This window comes from Equus przewalskii, chromosome 3 (assembly GCF_037783145.1).
Source record: "Equus przewalskii isolate Varuska chromosome 3, EquPr2, whole genome shotgun sequence".
Taxonomy (NCBI): domain Eukaryota; kingdom Metazoa; phylum Chordata; class Mammalia; order Perissodactyla; family Equidae; genus Equus; species Equus przewalskii.
Window position 1 is genome coordinate 106,658,727 of NC_091833.1, and position 24,283 is coordinate 106,683,009.

Sequence of the window (24,283 nt, forward strand, 5' to 3'; positions counted from 1 at the left end):
TTGATCATGCCCCCCCCGCCACCCCCTGATTTTTTCTCACGGGATGTAATCTGTAGGATATACTTTGAGAAATGGTAGAGCAGCCATTAGGTCAATGACTACACATATACAGATTGGCTGCCTCGAGTGTGCAGATCTCATTTTTTGCCCATGTGTCTTATGTCTAAAGATAGAGGCAAGAGTAGAAGTTGTCAGAATAGCATTTGGTTTAAAGCCATGTAAAACTCTTCGACTCAATCTTATCTTAAAATTCTTTTAAACTACTTTCATTTTCCCCTTTCACTGCGTTAGACTCAGTTTATTAAGTGGATTGAAGAATGTATACACATACATATATGTTACATATATATAATTACGTAGTATTCAAATTTTTTCCTTTCTAGATGGGCAATTCCTAGAGGACAGGACCCATGTCCTATTTCCCTCTATTTCTCTGGTAGCTGGTACAATGCCCAGTACTCAGAAGAAGCTGAATAAATAATTATCTGATGGATAAGTAAAAATGCACCACTGCCAACACTCCTGCTCCCAATAAAACTCACCTTTATTAGTTTTTTTTTCCAGAGGGAAAAATGCTTCTTATTTATTTGCATTTTTAAACATACATGGGTATCTTTTATCAATCCCTCCCAGGGTTCCACATTTTGAAAGATTTTTGTCTAAGGAACTGCATTTATTACATAACAATGAATTTGTTTTCCTGTTGTTTGCTATTGAAAGATAGAGCTTCTGATTGCAGAAGATAAGCACTGTTATCACAGTGAGGTTCTAAAATTCCTGCCTAAAGCAAAAACTTGCTGCTTTAGCTAATCTTGGCAGCCTTATTTTATGGAAAATATGATGTGTTTTAGGCCCTCTGAGCCTTGGAGGCCCCCACTGCCACTCTCAGGAAGACTTAAAGGGGACAGATGTACATGCAGAGTCACCAGTGTGATCATTTGGGCAAAATACCAAGAAATATAATCAATCCATCCAAGGGGGAGGGTTAGGAAATCAGAGATTTAGATGTAACAGAAACATAGTAGTAAATGCAGGTAAAACGGTCATGTGGTTTCATTGTTCCCTTGCAGGGCTGTGGGGTGGCGAAATGCCCATGCATTGAGAAATACAGAGAGCTTTTTGATATGATTATTAAGATTCTTAAAGTATGAGTTTTAATCATAGTTTGGGATCATTTTTCTTCCTCTGGGAAAACTTCCCTGCCAGTGTAAGCAAGTCAATGAATAATGACTCAATATGCAGCTATTTGCATTACCCACGATTTCTCCAGAATGCATCTAATATGCACAGGAGGGGGTCAAGATGTGCTTTATATTCAAGGTAACAATCCAGTTTTCTCCAGCTAACACCCAATTAAACAGGCCCGCTTTTTCTGGCTTGCAGAATAACCAGAGCTATTGTTTCTTCTGCTGAGTCATCTCCACTTCACCTATTTCTAGTCCTGGTAGAAAGGGAACTGAGAAAGAAATAAATGTAGTCACCATCAATACCATTATTATTATTACTTGCCGCCAGCTTTGGCAAAAAGTGAAGAAACTAAAGTTATTAACTATGATTTGGTCTTATCTTTAGCTTTCCTTTTCTCTACACTAACCTAACCATGCATTACTTTGAACAATTTGAATAATCGAGAAACATCTAATATGCACTTTAAGGCAAATGAGGGAGAGCAGAGAGCTTTTCTTGTATTTGCGTCTTCTCAATTACCTTTAGCTCAAAATAATCCTTATGTGTAAGTGGTGTATTTTGGGGTGGCGTTCTCTGCTACCCTCCAGATTTTTTTACTAAGGAGGCAAAGGGACCCAGTCATTAACTCTGCTTTCAGTGAACAAAGGGAGTTGTAATTGGATAGCATACCTGCCACTCAGTCTGCCCAGAAGAGATCATAGAGGTCTAAAATGGCCTTACCCCATTTCCACGCACCCATGTTCCTTGTGGCAGACCCCTGCTTGTGGGTTGAAACTTAGTGACGGTTTCACCCCACAAAAACATAAAGTTGAGGTGATCCTCCTAATATGAGAGAGAGAGAAAGGCTGAAATCCATGTGGTAATATGTCAAAGTCACATGATATTTTGTTTTTGATATCATTTTATTAATACAGGAAGAAATGGATAGCAGAATACCTCCCCATCTGGTTTTGCATCTGTAACTCTGGGAATTTTGAATTTTTGTCTTATTGCTAGTTTTAATTAAACCCCAGATTAGGCCTAGCTAGGGAAGAGTCATTTCTGATTTTGGTCAGGGCCTATTAGCATCTTGTTGATCTCTGTATCCCGGTGTTCACTATAAAGTCTGTAGCATTGCAGGCATTTATTCATTCAATGAATATGTATTGAATGTCAACTGTGTTGCTCATTAATGAATGAATGAAAGAATGAATGAATGAAATCCGATACCACCTGTAATTTGCATGAAGTTGGCACTTTGTGTGGCTGTACCACTATGAGAGGTGTCAGGGAATCCTTTTTTCAGTGTGTACTCAGGGGCATTCTGCATGCCTGGCTTAATAGCTGATGTAGGGGCAGGAAATTGTTCCCTTTTTCCCTTCTAGGTTCTTTGGCTGGTCTAATAATTAAATTGACATAAGACAGATTAGCATGAGAAAAACAAACTTAATTTTGTATGTACAGGAACCTCACAAACACATGGGAGGCTCTCTGGCAGTCAGGTAATTGAAGCTTATATACCATCCTGAGCTAAGGAGAAGGGCGTGGGGGTCTGGGGTCTCAAAGGGGAGGAAGACAGATCACAGGAGGGTGAGAAGAGCTGATGATGTTCGCCGTGCTGCGCAGATGTCTTTCTGGTATTAAAAAATTATCTTTGGTATTGGCTCTCTTCTGGTACAGACCCTCTATCTAAATTTGTTTAGGCAGTTAAGGGAGAGGTGAAAAAACTCTTCCCGTGTCAGCTAGGCTTTGATTGCCTTCGACTTAAAACAATCCGCATGCCAAAGTGGCACATTTTAGGGTGGTGGATTCTGCTCTCCCTCAGTGAGTAACGTGAGGTTAATTAACCTCTTGTAAGGTTGGTCAACTCTTGGTTTCCTCATTCATGAAATACTTACAACACAAGTTTTTACTACATCTGGTTGTCGCATGGATTAAATGTGACAATATACCTGAAGAACTTACAAACACATCAGGTACATATTAAATCTCACCAAATGTTAGCTATTTGTTAGCAGGTTGATCGTGTCCCCGAAAAAGATGTGCCCAGGCCTAACCCCCAGTACCTCTGCATGTGACCTTATTTGGAAAAAAGGTCTTTGCAGATATAGTTAAATATCTCAAGAGAGATGAGATCCTCTGGATTGGGGGTGGGTCCTAAATCCAATGGCTAGTGTTCCTGTAAGAGAAAGAAGAGGGAGATTTGAGACATAGAATGAAACACTGTGGGGAACCACGTGAAGACAGAGCCAGGAAGTGGAGTGAGGCATCTATAAGCCAAGGAGCACCACGGATGCCAGCAAGCACTAGAAGCTAGGAGAAACGTGTGGAACAGATTCTCCCTCGAGTTTCCAGTAGGGAGCAACCTTGTCAAAATCATGATTTTTGACTTCTGACTTCCATAACTGTGGGAGAATGAATTTCTGTTGTTTTTAAAGATTTTTTTTTCCTTTTTCTCCCCAAAGCCCCCCAGTACATAGTTGTGTGTTTTTAGTTGTGACTCCTTCTAGTTGCGGCATGTGGGATGCCGCCTCAGCATGGCTGGATGAACGATGCCATGTCCGCGCCCAGGATCCGAACTGGCGAAACCCTGGGCTGCCGAAGTGGAGCGCGAAGCCAACCACTCGGCCCCGGGCCGGCCCCATGTCCGTTGTTTTAAGCCACCCAGTTTGTGTTAACATGTTAACGGCAGCCCCAGGAAACCGTACGCTGTTCAACTGTAAGGGGAGGAATCATCCCTTACTGTATGATTTTTGCCTTCTCTGTAGCACCTAGTAGACTTCCCAATCCATAGGCTGGGCTGTTTCGCAGACTAAAGTAGGAGAGGAGAACTTTTAAGCTAACCTTGAAACCCATCTCCTCCAATCTTCTCCTTTTCTGCCCAGAGAAGCGATGAGGTTTGCTCAAGGCCGCCCAGAGGGTGGCACAGCAGGAGAAGGGCCCGAAGTGCAAAGAAGGCCTCCAGGGAGTCCCTGGTCTCTTCTGGACGCTGCTCACACCATGCCGCTCTCCCCAGGAGAGGTGGCCCGGTCAGGGCGGTGGAGTCCCGTTCTGCCAGCTTTGTCACAACTACCTGAGGTGAGCAGGGATGCGCTTTCTTGCACAACTAAAATTCCTGCTGAAGAAGCACAGCAAGCTGGTGCTTATTACTTTCCAATATCATCTTCCAAACAAAGTAATACCCTGGTTTGAATAATGACCAAAGAAGAAACAGTTTCTCAAGGCAAACTTTTTAGCATGAAACACTTACTAGATGGCTGTCTGGTTTCTGCCCTGAGGCAGCAGGTTTCTCCCCCATGACTCTTTCCTGGCCGTTTCTGTCTGCTTGTCAGAAGGAAGCTGTTAATTGCCTTTTTAAAATATCTTCTCACTAGTGAGTAGCCCTCACTGCTCTTAATTTCTTGCTCGCTGTTGTCCTTGGCCTACCATTTGGCATTTCTGGTGGTCCCAGGCAGAAATAATCACTCTGTCAATGGCCATCCCTGCAGAAGGTGATAGCGAAGCTGGGATGGACTTGCTCTGACCAGAGTACAGCTGGAAAAGAAGTGATGCGAATGTTCTCTCTCCCGGTGGATCAAGATGGGCTGTGTGAATATCAGGAAGCAAAGGATTGTCAAGCATTATAATGAATTCTAGGGCAGCCAGGGAAACTGATCCCTCCTCTTGTCCTACTAGCTCCGCCAAAGGCTTCACCTGGTCACTACTTACTGTGTGAACTTCGGAAAATTTCTTAACCTCTCTGTGCCTCAGCAGAGTTTTCTCATATGTAAAACATGGATAAAAATAGTCCCAATCTAATAAGGTTTCTGTGAAAATGTTATGATGATTCATATTAGATTCATAGTGTCTGGCACATAATAGTTGTTCAATTAAGATTAGTGATCAGTATCATCCTTGCTTTTAATTGCAGAGTCTTTTTGCCACCCACTTTCATATCATCTTGGTTCCCAGGTCTGCTGATGCTATTGCCTTGTTATTAATTCACTTCACTTCCTTCCATTCCTTACCTGTTTTTTTTTAAACAGCTTTACTGTTTATTTTACGCATCCCATAAAATGCAGCCATCTTGAGTGCACAATTCAATAATTTTTTTATTATATCTACAGAGTTGTATTACCAGCACCAGCATCCAGTTTGAGGACATTTCCATCACCCCAATAAAGACCTCCTGTGCGCGTTTGTACACTCCCCATTCCTACCTCTAGTGCCAGGCCACAACTTGTCTACTTTCTATCTCTGTGGACTTGTTTTCTTTTGGACATTTTCTGTAAATGGAATAATACAATGTGTGGTCTTCTGTGTCTGGTTTCTTTCACGTGGCATAATGGTTTTGTGGTTGATGTTTTGTGGTTGATCCATGTTGTACGTAGCATGCATCAGTACTTCGTTGCTTTCTATTGCCACATTGTATTCCATTGCATGGATAAACCACAATACGTTTATCCATTCCCCATTTATGGACCTTTGGGTCATTTCTTCTTTTGAGTATTTATGTAATACTTTGACTTGTCATTTTTGTGTATAGCCTTTCATTTGTCCCAGCCTTAATAAAAAATCTAACCTTTACCTTGGCAATGTTGCCCCTGCCTCGCCCTCATCCTCATCTCTTCCTGCCCTCACTCACACTTCTTTATTCCAGCATGACCGGGCTGTGCAGGTTGCCCAGAGGTGCCGGATGCTTTGACACCTTGGAGCACCAGAGCCCAGCGCACTGGCCTAGCATCAGCACAGTGCCCGGCACATCACAGCAGGTGAACAAACCATGAATACTGTGGTCATTGCCTGGGCACCATTTTACCCATGTATTTAACTGGTTAACTCCTACCAGAAGGTTTTCCCTGACCTAGTCCTCTGTTGCCGTGTACTTTAGGTGCCCTGGAAATACTTCTAGCATACTCTTTACCGTATCACATCACGACTCTGGGTTCACATGTCTATCCATCCCCCTGGATTGTAAGAGCTTCAGCATCAGTCTTTACGATGCCTGATATTCAGTAACATTGTTGAACGAATGAATGGATAAATATATGTTTTCGAATGTATTTTTTAGAGCTTTTCAGAAAGAGTCAACTTAGCAGAGAATACCTCATAGGATTCGTGGAGTCTGGATCCAGAACTGATTGCAATAAAGTTGTTTCCCAGCCTTGGGCAATACGGACAGAGCCACTTGCTTTTTGGCCCTTTCTTGAGCCCGTCACTCCCCACCCTCAGCTCTGCATCTGTCCCTGTTGAGTCAATATACTATAAGGAGATAGTTCTGGGCCAATAAGCAGTGGACTAGAAACAAGAAGAATGAAAGAATTAAAAAGGAACAACTCTTGGCATAATGATAAAGCTCAGTCTGCATATTGCTTAAAGACAACTTGCTGAGCCTATGTCCCGATGCAAATCAAATGGATATCCTTGCAGACACATATTTTTTCTTATCTCCTTACATAAAGCCCACAGGAAAACCTTCCTGTCAACTGTTAGGGGGTGGCTTTCGAAGGTTCTTTCCACGTTCAGAGTCTATTTTATCCCATTTCAATAGCTATTATTCGTCCTTCATGTCACCTTCTAGGGTTCTACCCACAAATAAGTAACTCCAGATTTCTCAGGAAGCCTGGATTCTCCCCAGACTCTCTGTAATTTTCGCTTCATTGTGTTGCTGACGAGGCTAACCCAAGGAAGAATGATTCGACTGTCAGATGCCAGACTTTGAATGAAACCACTCCACTTTTTAAAGGTGCCAGTTGGTGTTACTGTCAAACAAGGCATTCTTCTAGCATTTTCCAGACTGTATGTATTCACGGTTATCCCTTTTCTTCCTCACGGGCCAGCAGAGAACATGTGGAGAACAAGTTAACTCACCCCACATTGTGCTTTTAGCTTGCTTGGCTGGTTTGGGTGTATTTTGAGTTTTATTTATAAAGGCAGAAATATTAAAAACATTTTTTTCTTTCCATTCCATAACTCTCCATTTCAAATTCTCTGTTAAAAAATTGGCTAAAGATTTAAAGTGTAAATTATTAAGAATTCAAGAGAGGCTTAGGACTCCTAATGTTAAATGATCTCTCTTGTTTCTTCCCTTAATATGCTTGTATAGATCAGGGTCACAAAGCCATATATCTGCAGGGGTGTATGGATGATAGATGATGACACTAGCCAGGTGGGGACTCAGGTGAAGTGGAGAGTTCACATTCCATCTGTAGGGGAGGAAGACATTTCCTCTACCCACTCTGGGTTCTTCTGGTTGGACAAAGAATTAAATTCACGTAAGAGGGAATAACAGGAGAAAATTAAACAAAGCTTTATAACATGTATACATGGGAGAGGCTCAGGAAAACTGAGCAACTCACCAAAATGGTGGAAGCTCTCACCTTAAATACCATCCTCAGTTAAAGACAAAGGAGGCTGTTGGTGTTGGGAGGAGTCAGTTATGGGAGATTACCAGAAAAGCAGAGTGAAAAAAGAGTAAGGTTATTATGCAGATTTAAGTCCTTGCCTTCTGCACTGATAAGAGTTTCTAGAGATAAGGTCATCCCCCCTGGTACAGAGAGAAAGACACCTTTACAGATAGAGATTTCCTTTACAAATGTAAATGCCTCTTTACAAAGGGTTAAATTCTACTTTTCAGAGTGACTCTCATGTCTGCAGTTTTTAAAAGTAACCAGCCCAAAATAATCCTCATGCCAAAGAGATATATCTTGGGGTGGCCAATTCCAGTCCCCCACACATCCAAACTAGATAGCCCCACAAAGCTCCAGATGAATTCCCACTGGCATTATTCCACTTACACTATTTCTAGAGACTTCTATTTCAAAGAAAAGTGAAAGTCAAAATTTTTAAATGTCAGATGTTTTTATATTAAAATTCTTATTCTGGTAAAAAATTCAAAGTTTAGAAAACCAACATGCAGATCTAACAAAACTCTTCTGCAGTCTGCTAGTTGAATTCTTGTGCAGAAGAGCCTTAACATACAAGTGGCTTGTGAGTCAAAAGTTTAACTCATTTGTTTAATATATTCAACAAAGACTAATTCAGTACCTTTTTGTGTTAAGCTGTGCTCTCAGTAATAGGGACTCAGTCTTGGATAAGATAGACCCCATGTGCTCATGGAACTGGCAGTCTTGCTCAGGTATTTGAGACCTGAGGCCCTTTTGTGATAGTCACTTGGTTCATAAATGACAGAATGAGTTTCCCATGGGGAAAACTCAAACTTGAAAATGTTAAAAAAACAACCAACCCTCAGACTTGTAAAGCTCAAACTTGAAACAGATTCACGATCGTTTTGAATTTCATGTTATTATCCATTGCAGAATAGTTTTGTATAATCACATCTTTCTACTCAAACATCAAACATTATCCACTGTAATTGAATATATCATGATTCTTTAAACAATTTATTCACTTAACATGTATTTATTCATTTAACTTATTCAAGAAATATTTACTGCGCACGTATTCTTAGCTAGGCACTGGGTAAATAAATGAGAATTCGGTGATGGGCAGAATAGGCAACCAGATATCATGGAGAGCCTTCCACACGGGACTGAACGCTAAGCACATGATGGAAGGAAGGGCTGCTATTGAATCCAAACCCTAACTTGGGAGGAAAGAAGCAATTGATCAGCTCTTGCCTCCTGAGTATTCGAGGCACCAGGATGGGAGGAGGTGGCTTGAGGAGTGAGGATCTGTAGAGTGAGGAGCACATTATTGTTGTCACCTTTTCCCCTCCAAGGAAAGCCAAGGCTTTGCCCACCCAACCCTCCCATTAAGGAGAAGAGCAGGTGTGGGGGAAGGGGTAGCTTCCAGAGAGAGAACACAGGAAACTTGATGAGGGAGAAGAGATGCTCCCCTCTTCTGATAGGTCTCTGTACTAGCCTGAAGATAGTATGTCTATGACTTTATTGTAACTACTGTCTTTCCGATTGACTGCAAGCTTCGTGAAGCAGAGACCTTTTCTACTTTGTTCAAGAATGTATCCCCAGCACCAGGCCCAGAGTCTGGCACATGATAGGTGCATAATAAATGTTGTTAACTGAGAAAGAAAAGTTTCTCTGGGGCCACATTTGCAGAGGAGAAAATTGTTCTATTGATGGTAGGTGAATTCCCACAGGAGTGAGGTAGTGCAGAGGAGGGAGGAGTGTCTGTAGGTAGGAAGAGAAAGTCTCTGGAGCGATGCAGTGGGGAGGAGGAGGCGGTTTCCTGGAGGAGTGTAGTCCTGGATGGGAAGAGGTCTTGGAGCGGGCTGACCGTGGAGCGGGCTGACCATCTGTAAGAGACTTTCTTTCTAAAGTCGGGTGGGAGTCTAGGGGTCCTATGGTGAGCTTCTCAGTGAAAGACGAGTTACCACCAATAAGACAGGGTTAAAAGAATGGCGTTTCTAAATTAGATAAAACTCACTTTGTTAAGCACAAATGTTACCAGAGTCATCCAAGGTCACCACATGTCAATTTGAACACTGGAAATCGCTCATTTGAGGCACACACTTGAATCTTTCTCATTCTGCATTATCTAAGTTTGCATGTCGAGCTCCTTGCTTCCCAGCCGTGAGTCATGTGGGCCTCTGTAAAAGGTCAGTGTATAATGATACAACATCTTGCATGATGACATTTTTCACAATGTATTTTTCTACCCAAGATTTCTGAAAATCAATCACCTAGTTTTTAAGCTTTTTTTTAAGCTGAGGCTGAGCAGCTGGATGTTGGAATTTGCCATCAAACCACTCACCCATCCCTAACCTTTAAATGTTTGGAGATGAAAATAAAAAAAAGATCAGTGTAAAATAATTTAGTAACCCACGGAATTCATTTAGTTTAATTTATGCTAATCATGGCGTATTGGTATATTGGCAGATAAAAATAAAGCCGGTGGAGAAGATTGCATTGAATAAACTGCAACAATTAACCCTCGAAATTATCACGTGAAATGATTTTAGCTTGCGCCTGAAAATAACAGGCCCAACCAATTGTCTTAACTAGTGATGATTAAAAAGCTCATTACATTCTGGGATTTATTTTACATTACTGCCTTGTCCGTTTGGTCATTTTGTATAATATTTTAATTATAGGGGTTTTTCCTTCCTCTAAAAGGTTAGAGCACAATATTAGAATTGTATTTCATTATTATGCTATTTTTTTGCCAAATGTATATAATAGAAAGACAGCAGTCGCATTGTATGTCGTAAGTATTAGGTGAAATTCTCAGTGGCGTAAAATGACCCAAAACATTGTCTTTTGAGTTGTGAAATTCACAAATTATCAAATTTTTAACTCACTGAATTAGTTCCTAGACTTCCGTATGCACCTTCTGTCCCCCACATTAAGTGCAATAGAATTATTAATTTTATTATGGAGGTCAAATAGATTGAAATTGTGAATATTTTGTCTAAAAGTCTTACGGACTTTACCTCATCCTAGATTACTTGCCAAAGTGAAAAATAATCCTTTTCCTCGAGGATTAGGGAATGTGGAAAGGGCAAAATCATGGTCAGTAAAGGTAGACAGGTAAACACTGAGCTCAAACCCGAAACTGCAAGAATAAGCTGCTTCTAAATGAAGGCAGCCTTGCTATCCTGTCAGCCACGGTGTCTCTGCGAACAGTTGCTGATGTTATTTCTCTCAATTTTATTATTCATCAGCTATCTCCTACTCATCATTTAAGATGCGGCCAGCTCAACCTGCTCAAAGAGGTCTCCCCTGATTCCTCTCCAGGTTAGCCGCTTCTTTTATGCCCCCGTAGGAAGAACCCTCTTTCTCTCTATCCACTAAACACACTGAACTTCAGACGTCTGTGGAATTGCCCCTCCCACTATAGTAGAAATGACTTGAGGGCAAGAACCACGAGCTTGCTCTCCATCTCAAGGACCTAATATGGGGCTCAGCACAAAGTAGGTTCTCTACCAAAAGTCTTGTTGAGTGAATAAAGAGATATATAAATTCAGAATTAGTTTTACTGGCATTGTTGGACCCTCCATACAAGGGAGTATTTTCTCCAACAGTTTTTAAAGTGTCATCCGAGCTATTGTCCGTAAGATTTGCCTATTTATTTTTTTCACTTAAAAAGATTGATTATGCAGTTACTAGAAAAAGTGAAAGATAATTTCAGATGTATTTTGTGGATACCGTTCTTAAAGTAGGATTGCTTATTTCTCTTAAATTCACATCTGACTGGTGAGAGAGGAGTAGACTAATATAAGAAACTCATGCAATAGACTCATAGACTGTTAAATATATGCATTATCAATTGTCCTTAAGAGTGGAGGAGACAACAGTGGACCAGATAGACCCTGGCCCTGACTTGGCAGAGTTTAAAATCATTCAAAGGATGCTAGAATTGTGTGAGAAAGGCTAGTACATTGCTCAACTATCATCACGATATTGCTGCATAGCACCAAAACGGAGTGACTTAAAACAAGCGGTACTTTTTGCTTCATGGGTCTGTGATTGGCTGGGGCAGCTCTGTGTCAGCTGAAGGTCGGCTAGGCTTGGCTCCAGGCCACAGGTTGGGTTTAATGGGCCTCATTCTCCTTGGAATTGTGGCTTTGGGTCATGTTGTTCTGATAGTGAATTGCCAGAGGAGGAGGAGAGAGTGGATACTTGCTATGCCTCCTGAAACTTTGGCTCCGAACAGGCACGTCTTCACTTTTGCCTACTTTCTGTTGGCCAAAGGATGTCACATGGTCACAAACAACCTCTATGGGTGGGAAAATAGACCTCACTCACTCTAACAGGAGACAGGGCAAAGTCAGACGCCGCAGGACACAGATGTGTCATTCCAAGACGGGGAGGGCATGAAGAAGTGTAGACTCTAATTCAATACTATGGTGAAGGTGGGAAGGCACAGGATGCTTTTAGCCTTTACAACAGCTCTGTAAATGATACGTGACGGTATTTATATAAACTATGAGAGGAGCATATATAGTTATTTTTGAACTAATAACGAAAGTCATTTTGCTTCAATTATAGTGGTGAGGAACTCGAGTAAGTAAAGATTAAAGTAGAGGTAGGTAATATTTGCTCTTAGACTAATGATCCTCATGCACGAAAACAAAAAGTCAGAGAATCAGAGTTGCAGACCTAGAGAAAACACATAGGAGCCCTCTGGATTCTCTGGAATGCCACTTGTTCATCTTGATTTTCCACCCGCCTCCCTTTCGTCTGTGAGAGAGCCGTCTGTGGCTCCCACAGGTGGAGGAGATTTGAATCTTCATCCTTGTCCTCCTCACAGAGAGCCCAGCCTAACAAGCATCGTGTTCCACTTAGATTTGATCAGAGATTTTCTTTATGAGACTATGTCATTGACCTTGAGAATAGACATTAAACCGAAGGCCCAGTCTCTCGTTTGTAAGTTTTTCCTTGCCTTGAACTTTAGCCAGGATTTGGTCTTTAACTACAAATCATACAAGCTATGTGAATAGATATGTATAAAGAGCAGGTGTGGGCATAAACATGAAATGAGTAGAGATTTATGTGGCTTTCTTTTGATTTTTATTATCTATTCCCAATTTAGGCAGGAAATTTGTGGGTAGGTTATACCCCAAATACCATCAAAAAATAATAAACAATAATAACATTAGTTAAACCCTTTTCTCTAGTAGTAATAATAATAATAATAATAACAGTAATATGGCCATATGAATTGATTACAGTTTTTGATTGCAAGCGAAAGAAAATAACTCGGCTTAACTTAAGCAAAAGAGAATAAATTAGGAGGCTATCAGGAATTCTAGAATTCATAGAAAAAGGAGAACAGGCCTTAAAAGAGACTAGAGGAAACAAATCACAATAATGGTCTCATAAAGGAAAAGACCTGTTACGTGCCATTGCTAGAGGGAATGAATGCCGTCTTCGTTTAGTCTTGTTGACTCTACTCAAGACCCAGATTCTGGGGAAGGCGTGTGTGCTTGGCTCAGCTTAGGTCACTTGGCCGGGGAATTGAGGAGCACCCAATTGGCAGTCCCACCAAATATAGCCAACTGAAAGAAGTCCTTCCCTACAGGAAATCTCGATGCTGGTAGATAGGGGAATGGTTCCTGGGAAAACTCAAAATAAGAAACATCTACTATACTAACATGGTAAATCCTTACTAAGTTTTGAGCACTGTGCAGAAATTACATGTAATTTTCAAAAGATCTGTGAGCTGGTGGTATTATTCCTTCCACATAAATGATGACAACAATGATAGTGTACACAATGTATTGACCATATCCTAAATGCCAGGCTTATATATGTGGCATACTTTATATGCAAGAAAAATGAGCTTCATAAAAGTTAAATTATTTTTCCTGCCTTTTCTCCCCAAAGCCCCCCAGTACATGGTTGTATATTCTAGTTGTAGGTCCTTCTGGTTGTGCTATGTGGGACACTGCCTCAGCATGGCCTGACAAGCTGTGTCACGTCTGTGCCCAGGATCCAAACCAGAGAAACCCTGGGCTGCTGAAGCAGAGTGCATGAACTTAACCGCTCGGCCACGGGGCTGGCCCCAAAAGTTAAATTTTTTGACACCCAGTTATCAAAATAGCAGTTGTTTGACTAACTCTAAGATCTATTTTGAAGTGCTGTCAGGTGCCGAGGAACCTGATGAGCAGAGTGATTAAATAATTTGCCCAAAGCCGTGCACCTAATCAGTGGTGGAGATGACTACCTGATTCTAAAGCTCTTCTCATATGTCTGACTGCTCACTGCCCATCAGTGGATGTAAACTGGTCGTGACAATGATTCTCTTGACACCAGCTGCTAGTATTCTCCCCCAGGAAGCTCTTTGTCCCTCCCACACACCAAACCCATTCTTACCTCAGAATCTTTGCATAGTTCCTTCCATCTGGAACATTCTGCCCTGGATCCTTCCATGGCCGGCTCTTTCTCAGCCTTCAAGACTTTGCTTAAATATTAGTTCCTCCTTTAGAAGATTCATATCTGGTTTCCCAGTTTCATGCCTCCGCTTATTTTTTACCACATCATCCTTTTATGGTCATTACTGCCCTTCTGCCTACGTGAAATTGCCATCACTTAAAGCAAGGCTTAGCATGTAGAAGATGCTGAATAAATGTGGGTTGACTGACACTCTGGGTATAGCAGTACCAGGAAGGACAATAAATCCAGACTTGATGAGGATGGCTTCCTAAATGATGCCATATTTAAACTCAGCCGTTCAGAATGAGTAGATATGATAAGGGGAGGGAAGGGAATTTTCCATACAGAAGCATTGTTTGCATGGGACATGGATAAGGGTAGGGAGGGTACATCAGGCATTCAAGGCCTGGGAGCAACTCAAGCAATTCACTATGGGAGAGCAGGAGGGGTAGGGCATGAAATGTCATCAAGGGCAGTCATTAGCAGCCCCACAAGTCATGGTATGCAATGAAGCTCCAGCCATGTTCCCCTTGTTCCTACGTGGGCATATGTCTGTGCAAATGCTGGTGGGACTGGGCCTCGCTCTTTGATTCCCATGCAAGAAGGCACCTGGACCTGCACAGCCATCATTTCCATCCACCCCGAATGAAGTAGATAAGAGGAGGATGAGACTAACCCACATCACAAAGTCTGCAGAGAAGAAGCACTTGGGCAAGGAAAATAAAGTCCGACAAAGCCTAAAACACAACAGTAGCTTTTTTCATCTTCACTTCATCCTTGTGTACCTCTTGCAACTGCCCTGGAAGAGAGAAGGCGTTGAGTAAGAGGGACAGGTGGAAACTTCGGTGATGACTTTTAAAACAACGCATGCACGTGTTCACGTCCAGGTGATTCAGGGTGGTGTGCTGTCAGGCTGGGAGGGGAGACGGATGGGAGCATGCAGGATGCGCAGTTTGGATTTTCCTTTCATGAATCCTTCTTACAAAATATATTGATAACCAAGCAGAGAGCTTTCCAAGTTCACGCAAAGTGTTGGCACTTGAATATCGCAAACCAAATGGGAATAAAATATTTGAAACTCAAAGGATTGCCTATTGCAGATTTTTCTCCTTTTGAGGAGAAAACGTCCAGCAGGCCTTCGCAAGGACTTCTTTTCTCTTGAAGGAACCTTGGTCTTTGTTTCATTTTCTTTTTTCTCTTCTCACTTCCAGATTTCTAGGATTTTAGGAGCACATGCCTTTTGGGCTGTAAATCTTTCCTTTTTTTAAGACGGAGGCAAGGTGCTGAAATAGGAAGAGCACAAATAGTAATAGTAATAGGCAGCTTGTGTTAGCGCCCACTCTGTGCCCGAGTGAGCACTTGACATATATTCTAAGCACTTTACATACATTGTCTTCTTTATTGTGACAGAAACTCTACTACTCCCCCAATTTCCAGATGAAATAAACAAGGCACAGAAAGGTTAAATAACTTGCAGAATATCACACAGCAAAACATCAGTGTTAGAACAGGACTAATCCCCAGGCAGCATGAACACCACAGCCTGTGCACTTAGCTCCAGCTGCTCCCAGAAGTGAAACAGACCTGATGAAACCCCTGACTTGGCTTCTGATCGGGTGTGTGACTTCTGGAGGGTTACTTTAATCCTCTGCATCTCAGTCTTCTCATCTGCAAAGCTAGGGTGGCAACGGGAGTTATGATCTCATGTTCCTGGCACCGTATATGCTAAGTGTGCAGCCTTGTGCCTGCCACATGGGAGGAACTCACTCTAGGCTGGCTGCCATTCTCAGTTTCTCATTTGCTGTTCTGATGAGGAGACCACTACAATGTTGAGACCCATGACTTGTTCAAAGTCACGTGGCTGCCAGCCAGATCTCAGACATTCAGTCCACTCTGCTCTTTTGTCATCCACTTTTGCCCCACTTCTGGGAGCATAAGGGGTGGTGAGGCTGGTCAAGAGACTAACACTATACTTGTCAGCTGGAAGGGTATCTACCTAGGCTTTAGGTCATTTTGGGGAGCCTGAGGCTGCCCAGTAAGGATCCTGGTAGAATCAGAATGAGCCCTCTGGAGAGGCCACCAGATTTGCTCTGCATGGGTATTGAGAAAATTCTATTTTACCTTTTGCTTGGCAGATAAACTAAGGAGCAAGTGGCATCATAGAAAGGAGACGTCATGTTCCCTGCCTCAGTTTGAATCCCGTCTTGGCCACTTCCTGGTAGTGTAACCTTGGGTCATTATTTAACTCTTCTGTGCTTTAGACTTCTCAGCAGCAAAATGGAGATCATGAGTCCCTCCCTCACAGCACTGTTCTGGGTAACAAATGAGTTAATACCTATAAAACACACTTAGCGCAAAGTGCGAGCTATTCATACCAGTATTGTTCAATATTGGCTGTGATTTGCTTGCTTATTTGTCACTTTACTTTGTAAGTTGATGAAGACATTTATTTTTATCTATTCAGTTGGGGGCTTTAACTTTCTTTATGAAGTCATTACCCAAACTGTTCTAGGAGATGTCAGAAGTGATCGCTTTTACTTAGAACCCAACGAGACTTTGTTTTTACCTCAAGTTTTCCCACTTTGTATATTTACAAGGGGACACTGGTAAGAGGATTCCATGGGCTTCTGACTACCTAGTCTGGCTTCTGCCCAGCTTAGTCTAGTTTGTCTTACTCCAATTCAAGAGCATCTTTGCAGGTACGCTGTGATTGAATATGAATATGAAATAGAAGTTTCCAGTGGGAAAGCATGTGGTAATTGTTTCTCAGGTCAGAAGGTGTTTATATATAAGTGAAATATGTAGTTGGAGTTTTTTTCTAAGATATTTGGAACTTTTCAGGACAAGAACATCTCCTAACATGGCAACCAAGGGTATTTAGCACATAATATAAAGGTCTTATATGTTTTGAGTTACCTCAAGGGTCATTTTTGTGGAGTTTGGAATTTCCAAAAGGGAAATAAGAAGTGGACCATTCATTAGGTTGGTCAGATAGAATATAGGGCACCTACTCACTAGTTGAGACATATTTACATTAAAAATTGCTCATTGTTTATCTGAAATTGAAATTTAACTAGATGTTCTATATTTTTATTTGCTAAATCTGGCAGCCCTATCATCCGTGTTGTAAGTGGAACCACCACCAGCCATCTTGGGAACAGAGTGCATGATGGGAATTCTAGCCTCTCAGGCACTTTTCTCAATTCCCCTCCCGGAGGGGAGAAAAGTGAGCAATGACAGGCTGAAGTTTTTCTTTGGATTAGTGATCGTTTTAAGCTATAAATCTATCTTTGGCCTTTTCTTCCTTGTTCCTCTTCTCTATAGTTTTTATTTTTGAGATTGGAGTTATTGCTTTATTTCTCTTGCAATTCTTAGTGCAGTTTCTTAATATTTCTAGATATTCTATATACTTTTCCATCTCAAATATTCTCCATGGGAACATATCTTTATTTGCATAATAGATGTTGATACAAGGCCATCATATACCTAATTACATAATAAAAGTCAGTGGAAAATGGTATTGATATACAGAAGTTATTTTATAGGCAAACTCACAGAAGTACATCCTATTCCTGTGAACTGGAAAAAAATCCTCATTACTTGATAATATCACCAGAGAGTGAAATCTGTGCCAGAATTTACTACACAATTAGTTAGGGATGATCCTTATCGTGTAGTGTTGGTTTGATTTTTGCAGCATGAATTGAAAAGATTGGCAGACTCTTTTATTTCAAATGTGTTCACTTTATTTCAAAGTCCTGAGAAAACACTAGGAGACAGTTTTTGGCTGTGTATCAGGAGGAACTAGCTCATGTTAAAGGTGAAGGATGCGTGGCTCCTAAAGGTGACATCATCTCCTGCCCTTGACCTCTGTGTATGCTGCTCCCCTGCCCGGACCACAGTTCCTCTACTTCTTATTTGAACAAATGAATAAAAAGTTGTTTAACAACATAAAAGGCTACTTTTTAGAATGGAAAACTCAATTGCTGTGGAGTCTGAAGAAGAAGCTGGCTGATCTTCCATTAGAGGTATCAAGGAAGAGATTCTGTCATTGATTGGAAAGTTTTCCTTGGTTTTCTGTAAGTTCTTTTACTACGAAGACTCTATAGAATTACTATAGACTGAATGTTTGTGTCCCCCCAATTCTTGTGTTGAAAACTAACTCCCAATGTGATGGTATTAGGAGGTAGGGTCCATGGGAGGTGTTTAGGTCATGAGGCTGGAGCCCTCATGAATGGGATTAGTGCCCTTAAAGAGGCAGACGAGAGCTCCTTTAGCCCTTCCACCACATGAGGACACAGTGAAAAGACAGCCGTCTACCAACCAGGAAGTAGGCTCTTACAGACACTGAATCTGCTGGTGCCTTTGGTCTTGGATTTCTCAACCTCCAGAACTGTAAGAAATAAATTTCTTTTGTTTATAAGCCACCCAGTCTATAGTATTGTGTTACAGTATCCCGAATGGACTAAGACAATAATTTTGTTCATGGTGAGACCACTGAGGTGCTTATTACCTGGAAAATAAACCACTGCCTAGGAGCCATAAAAGAAAATAATACAGTTGCATTTATACAAATTCAAAACTTCTCTGTGTGACAAATAAAAGTACACTAATAAATAAATATAAAAGAAAAAAATGAAAAGAAAAAGGACATACCAGAAAGAAATATTTGCAATAAGAATCATAAAGCAAATTTCCTTAATTTACAAAGAACTCACAGAAAAGAATAAGAAAAAAGATGAACAACCCAATAGAATAAAGGCAAAGGATATGAAAAGACAGTCAGAAAGGAATGCAAATAGCCAATAAGCATATTAAAAGATGCTCAACCTTATTCATAATTAAAGAAATGCAAATCAACTAGAACAAGGAGAAATCTATCAGATTGAGAGACTAAAAGTTTGGTAAGAGCAGGACCTGTGGGGTGTATGCAAATACACTGTCATACGCTGGGAGGATATGGGAGATCAAATGGTAACATCGTTTCTGAGGATAATTTGGCAATATCTATCAAAATTATATTGTTCATATTCTCTTGACCCCAAAATTTTAACCCCCAAAATTTTCCTCGCTAATGTGGTGCCCAGTGTGTCAAGATATATATTCCAGAACGTTCAGTAAAGTGTTGTTTGTAATTACCAAAACTAAAGAAAAACAAAACCGGAAATGATCCATCACCAGGAAACTGGTAAATAAAAGTTAACTGTGCAGTTCATTTGAATGAAAACAATAAATAACAGGGTAGGTTTGCATGCACTTATGGGGAAACTCTCCAAAATATATTATTAACAGAAAATGTGGAACATAAGACACTGAATAAATTATGATCCATTTTCTTTAAATATAAAGAAAGACTGTACATACACAAAGGGTAATTCATTGTTCAACTAATGCTTAATCCGTGCTGACAATGTTCCAAGTTCTTTTATAGTGTCTGGCACCGCAATGGTGAACACATTTCTGTCACATCATCTAGTTTTAATTTTCTTTATGTTACTTACCACTGCCGAAGTCGGTCTTCCTTACGTTATTTTTTGCTTTCTGTCTGTCGTCTTCTACTAGAGTGTCAAATTGGTGAGAGCAGAAACTGTCTATCTTGCCCACCAGTCTATCCCCATCACTGGACTGGGGCCTCAAGGAAGCCTCCCCATGGAGGTGCGTAGGCTCAGGGGTGGGTGTGAAAACAGAGCCAACCCCCAGGATCAAGGAGTAGAGGGTTCAGACAGAGGAAGGCAAGCGCTCAATCCCTAAGACAGGAACACAGAGCAGGGAGCACAGCAAGGGTGAGGGAGGGGAAGCAAAGGAGATATAGGCAGGCATTACACAGTGAGGCAGAGGCCAGATCCCATGGGCCTCAGAGGCCATGTGGGAAGAAGCTTCATCCCGGAAGTTTAATGGGGAGTCATAGGAGGGTTTTAAGCAGGGGAGTGACTTGATCTGATTTATATTTTTCAAAAGTCCTTCCAGCTGCTGTGTGAAGAATGCACTGAAGGAGGCAGGAGGGGCAGCAAGAACAGTCAGAGGCTGTTGCAGTGGTCCAGGTGAGAGATGCTGGAGGCCCAGAGAGCTTCCCAGAGGACTCAGTAGTTTAGCTGATTTGGAAGGATGGGTAGTGGTCCATTACTTGCAGATGGAGGAGGAGGTAGTCAGTCCAGGCAGAGGGAGCAGCATGTCTCTAGTCTTGAGGTGCCAAACATCCTGGCAATGTAATTAGGAACTTCTGCTTGGCTGCCTGCCATGTGAGATTATGGACGTGGAGAATAGCACCTGAGGTCATAGGCGAAGGCCACGGGTAGCTGTCAGTCGTGCATATAGTTTATGCTCAAGAAATGCTTTTTGGGTACTTGAGTTGAAAGTGATATATTTGGGAGAAAATTGTGAATAAATGAATATATTTGGGGAGGGTATAGTTCTACTGGGGCAGACACATGGTGTGGTGGATTTAGCAAAGACAAGATTTTTGAATAACTGGTAATTCTGTGTCGCAAAAGACAGAAAGATAGTATTTGGCAGTCCCTGAAGTTCCCTCTGTGCTTGGCCACTGTGATGCCCGCGGAGACTCTAAGCTACCGTTTCTATACTTCTCACCTCCCCAAGCAGCTCACAGGGTCTGTCAATGAGAGCAGTGAGCTCCAGACCTGATTGGCATCACAATGACCCGGGTGACCTTTTTATTTTCCAAAGACATATCCCCAGGCCCCTGCTGAATCAGAAGCAATCTGGGTGGACCATGAGAATCTGTATTCATTAAAGCTCTGCAAGTGAGTCTAATACAGATGCCAGGACTGTGGGAACCCCCTGTTTGCAATCATTTAGACCCCATACCAGAAAGGATTTGATAGCATCTCTAAAACACTTTTTCACAACCGCAGATTGCACAGAATGACACTCTGATGTGCAGAAACAGGTGATAGACCTTCCATGACCAATTTACAGCAGAGCGAACTGGGGCCTGTTGTCCTTCTGCTGGGTTCCAATGTGTTCGGCCCGCTCCCACATTCTCAGCTCTTCTTTATACTGGAATTATAGCCCTGCTTCCTAAAGGGCCCCAACCAGGTTGGGGAGAGAGAACCAAATCTGGTCCTCGGGGATCTTTATATATCTATATATATATGTATAGAAACTCCAAAAAGACTTTTTGAACGTAAGTGGCAACTCTGATTATTTTTGTTTACTTTTGTAGAACAGTAATCATTAGTTCATCACTGAAACATCAGCTACTCGCAGAGTTTGAGCTGCCCTGGCTTAAAGGACAGTGGGTTTGCTTCCAGGCTCTGCAGCATCCATCACTTACAAAACCCATTCTTCACCAGAGGCGCTTGCTGTCCTGCTAGGAGCTGGATGATGGTGCGAAAAAATTCTTTTATTTTTCCCCCCAGGGCTAAAAAGGTTCAGAGCCACGATTCTAAGGAGCAGGCCACCAAGTGCCCCTCAGCCAAGAAGAAGAGCCAAGAATCCCTCTGCCATGAGGTTACTCCCATGTTCTTTCCTTCCCCTCTCTGCCCCAGGCCTTGGCTGCCCAGAGTCGCCCCCTAACTGCCTCAGAGGGAAGTCACGGACCCCATTCCTCTGACACTGCGTGTTGGGGATTCAGTCCAGAGGTTGCCAAACTACAACCTGAGGGACAGTTCAGGCCCATCCTCTCTTTGTGTGTGGCTTGCAAGCAAAGAATGGTTTTTATATTTTAGGTGCATGAAAAAAAATCAAGAGAAGAATAATATTTCATGACACATGAAAGTTATATAAAACTCACATTTCAGCATCCATAAATAAAATTTGAATGGTACGCAGCCGTGCCCGGTCATTTACATATTGTCTATAGCTGCTTTCCCTCTGCGAGGGCAGACTGAAGTAGGCTTCACAGAGACCGTATGGCTCCCAAATCTGAAATATTTAGCATTTGGTCCTTTATAGAAAAAGTTTGCCAATCCCTTGTTCAGTCCATTCTGATTAGATGATGGTCACGCTAAAGACTATTTACATTGATTTTAAAGCATTTCTATAGAATTTCTTTTTGCAATGTTTTATAAGGCTTTTCACTCTTTTAAAGGGTTTGCTAACTTTTTTCTTTCTAACTCTGATCGCCTTTCATGTGTGTCTCTAGTTCTGTGATAACCCTGATCACCACAGAGAGGTTGCGAAGGGACATCGGTGACGCTGAGGCGAGACCCCTGTCCCTGGCGCAGGCATGCTCCACGGAACGTGAATGCGGCAGCTCCCCAACATACAATTTTCTTCTTCTGAAGTACATGTCTCCGTGATGATGCTAATGAGAGCAAGGTGCAAGTACAGTAGCAGGTGACCTGACACCCCAGCCTTTCCTCTCTCTCTCAAGGAAGCAAACTGGGAGGCAAATTTGTGGGGATAACCTTAAGCCCACTTCAATATGTACACCAAAGGAATCATTAAAACTTTGTACAGTGTAAGCTGCTAAAACAAAGCACAGCTCCAGTGGACCGCTTCTGGGGCTGCTGACGCCATCTGTGGCTGGTTTGGTTTTCTTCTGCCTCAAAGCCGCAGAGCTTAGCTGAATGCCTGCACTGTGAGGAAGCATCTTCTGCTGGGATTTGGTCCACACATTTGGGATAGCTTACTGGGAGGGTTTTAATGGATTCCTGACCCCAATGGTTGCTAGTGAAAACAGCGTTTTACAAACACATGGCCATATTTACTTGCACATTCACACTTTCCTCCAATTCTGAGAAGAAACTCAGAAGAGGCTCGCTCTGTATCTTCTGCCTCCTTCTCTCTGCACTGGTTTCTCCTCTGTTTAAGAACATTGATCACAGCTGGTGGTGGAACCTATGACTGAGAGAGTAATCACTGAAGAGAAGAGAAGTATCATTGTAGTTTATGTTTATTTTAAAGAAGGGTGTTTCTATGAAAAAAGCAAAACGCTAAGTTAGGCATCTGAGTTATCCACATCTGGGGAAGATGTACCACGTTGGCTTATGCACCACCTCCTGCGAGGTCTTCTCCCTTCCTAGCCCTCCCTAATCTCAGCAGAGCACACGTGGATTGGAAATTCCCATGGGGTGTGTTTCAGTCTCTGGCATGAAGACAAAACCCTGTATGAAAACCAGTTGCATTTTAGTCATCATGGAGGTTGTAACATCGTATGGCCTAGATTCATAGCTTTGTTCTCTCTGTGGCACAGTTTACTCATGTGCTACCTATGTACAAAGTGCCTACCTTCTGGAGTTGTGTGGATTTTAAGTGCCGATACAGCTAACATTCTTAGGATGATACCAGGCATATAATCGGCATTTAACGAGCACTAGAGAGTTAAGATTACTGTAACTCTTATTTTTACCAATGCAAGAAGTTCATGGCTTTTGGGCACCATTTTTGATGGGGGAACAAAAACTCCTTTTGTAAGAATCTCTGTAGTTACTTTTGCTTTTTATCTTTCTTTCCCTTCCCAACTCCCCATGATTATTATTGTTGTTATTATTATTATTATTATTGTTATTACTTTGCAAGTTGTGAGCTTTGATTATTTCATAAATTCCTCTAACATGGATTCGTAACATAAAGTCCAAGGAACCCCAAGTCGGTGTTTCAGGGGCCTGTCAATGCCCTGAAAACATGCACGTTTTTTAATATGTTTGTGCATTTTTCTAGGGACAGTGTCTGTAGATTTGTGTCAGAGTCCCAAAGGAATGCAGATGACAAAAAGCATAAGAATCATTGCTCTAGGGATCAGGTACCCCATAGTGCAAGGGCACAACTTGGCTAGAAAATGTGAGGGCTGCAACAGTTGCCTGATTCTTCTCTCTAAAGATTCTTAGGTACCAAAACTCATGAGGCTCAAATAAAATCACGATGCATAAATATACACATTTTATTCTCATTTTATTCTCTTTCTCTGGGACTCACTCCCTCACATCTTACGACATGGTGTCCTCACTGCCAACATCCTACACAAGGCCAAGCCGAGGCCCTTGAATCTCATTTTGTTTGTTCGCTTTTTATGAGAATTACAGGGGGTCTGGTCCAGATAATTACCTAATTCTCACTCTAAAAATAAATGGGCCTTGGAGGAGAGGAGAGGAAATTTGGAGAGTAAATACTTTTGTGCTAATTTCTACCCCAAGGAAGACAGGAATTAATGCAAATGCCCATAGGAAGGAAAATATTGCCTTGGGTTTCTATAGCAGACATCACTCCCACGCTTTGCATGTCTACCTATGGGCCACGATATGTATCTATAAAGGATGCAGAAGTGAATCTGGCATCATCACCAATGTAGCGCAGGTTAAATCAGCTTCGTGGACTGT

At 41.8% G+C, this 24,283-nt stretch overlaps 1 protein-coding gene and 1 long non-coding RNA gene across 44 annotated transcripts in view; one reads left to right on the forward strand and one right to left on the reverse strand.

Moving 5' to 3' along the window:
* The window catches only part of LDB2 (LIM domain binding 2), a 359,745-nt gene that overhangs the window by 167,367 nt on the left and 168,095 nt on the right, over positions 1-24,283 (forward strand). The window lies entirely within an intron of this gene.
* Positions 8,549-13,917, reverse strand: LOC139082364 (uncharacterized). The gene is made up of 3 exons (XR_011538283.1): positions 13,795-13,917; positions 9,553-9,715; positions 8,549-8,840 (listed from the first exon to the last, which is right to left on the reverse strand). It is a non-coding gene; the product is annotated as an uncharacterized lncRNA (long non-coding RNA).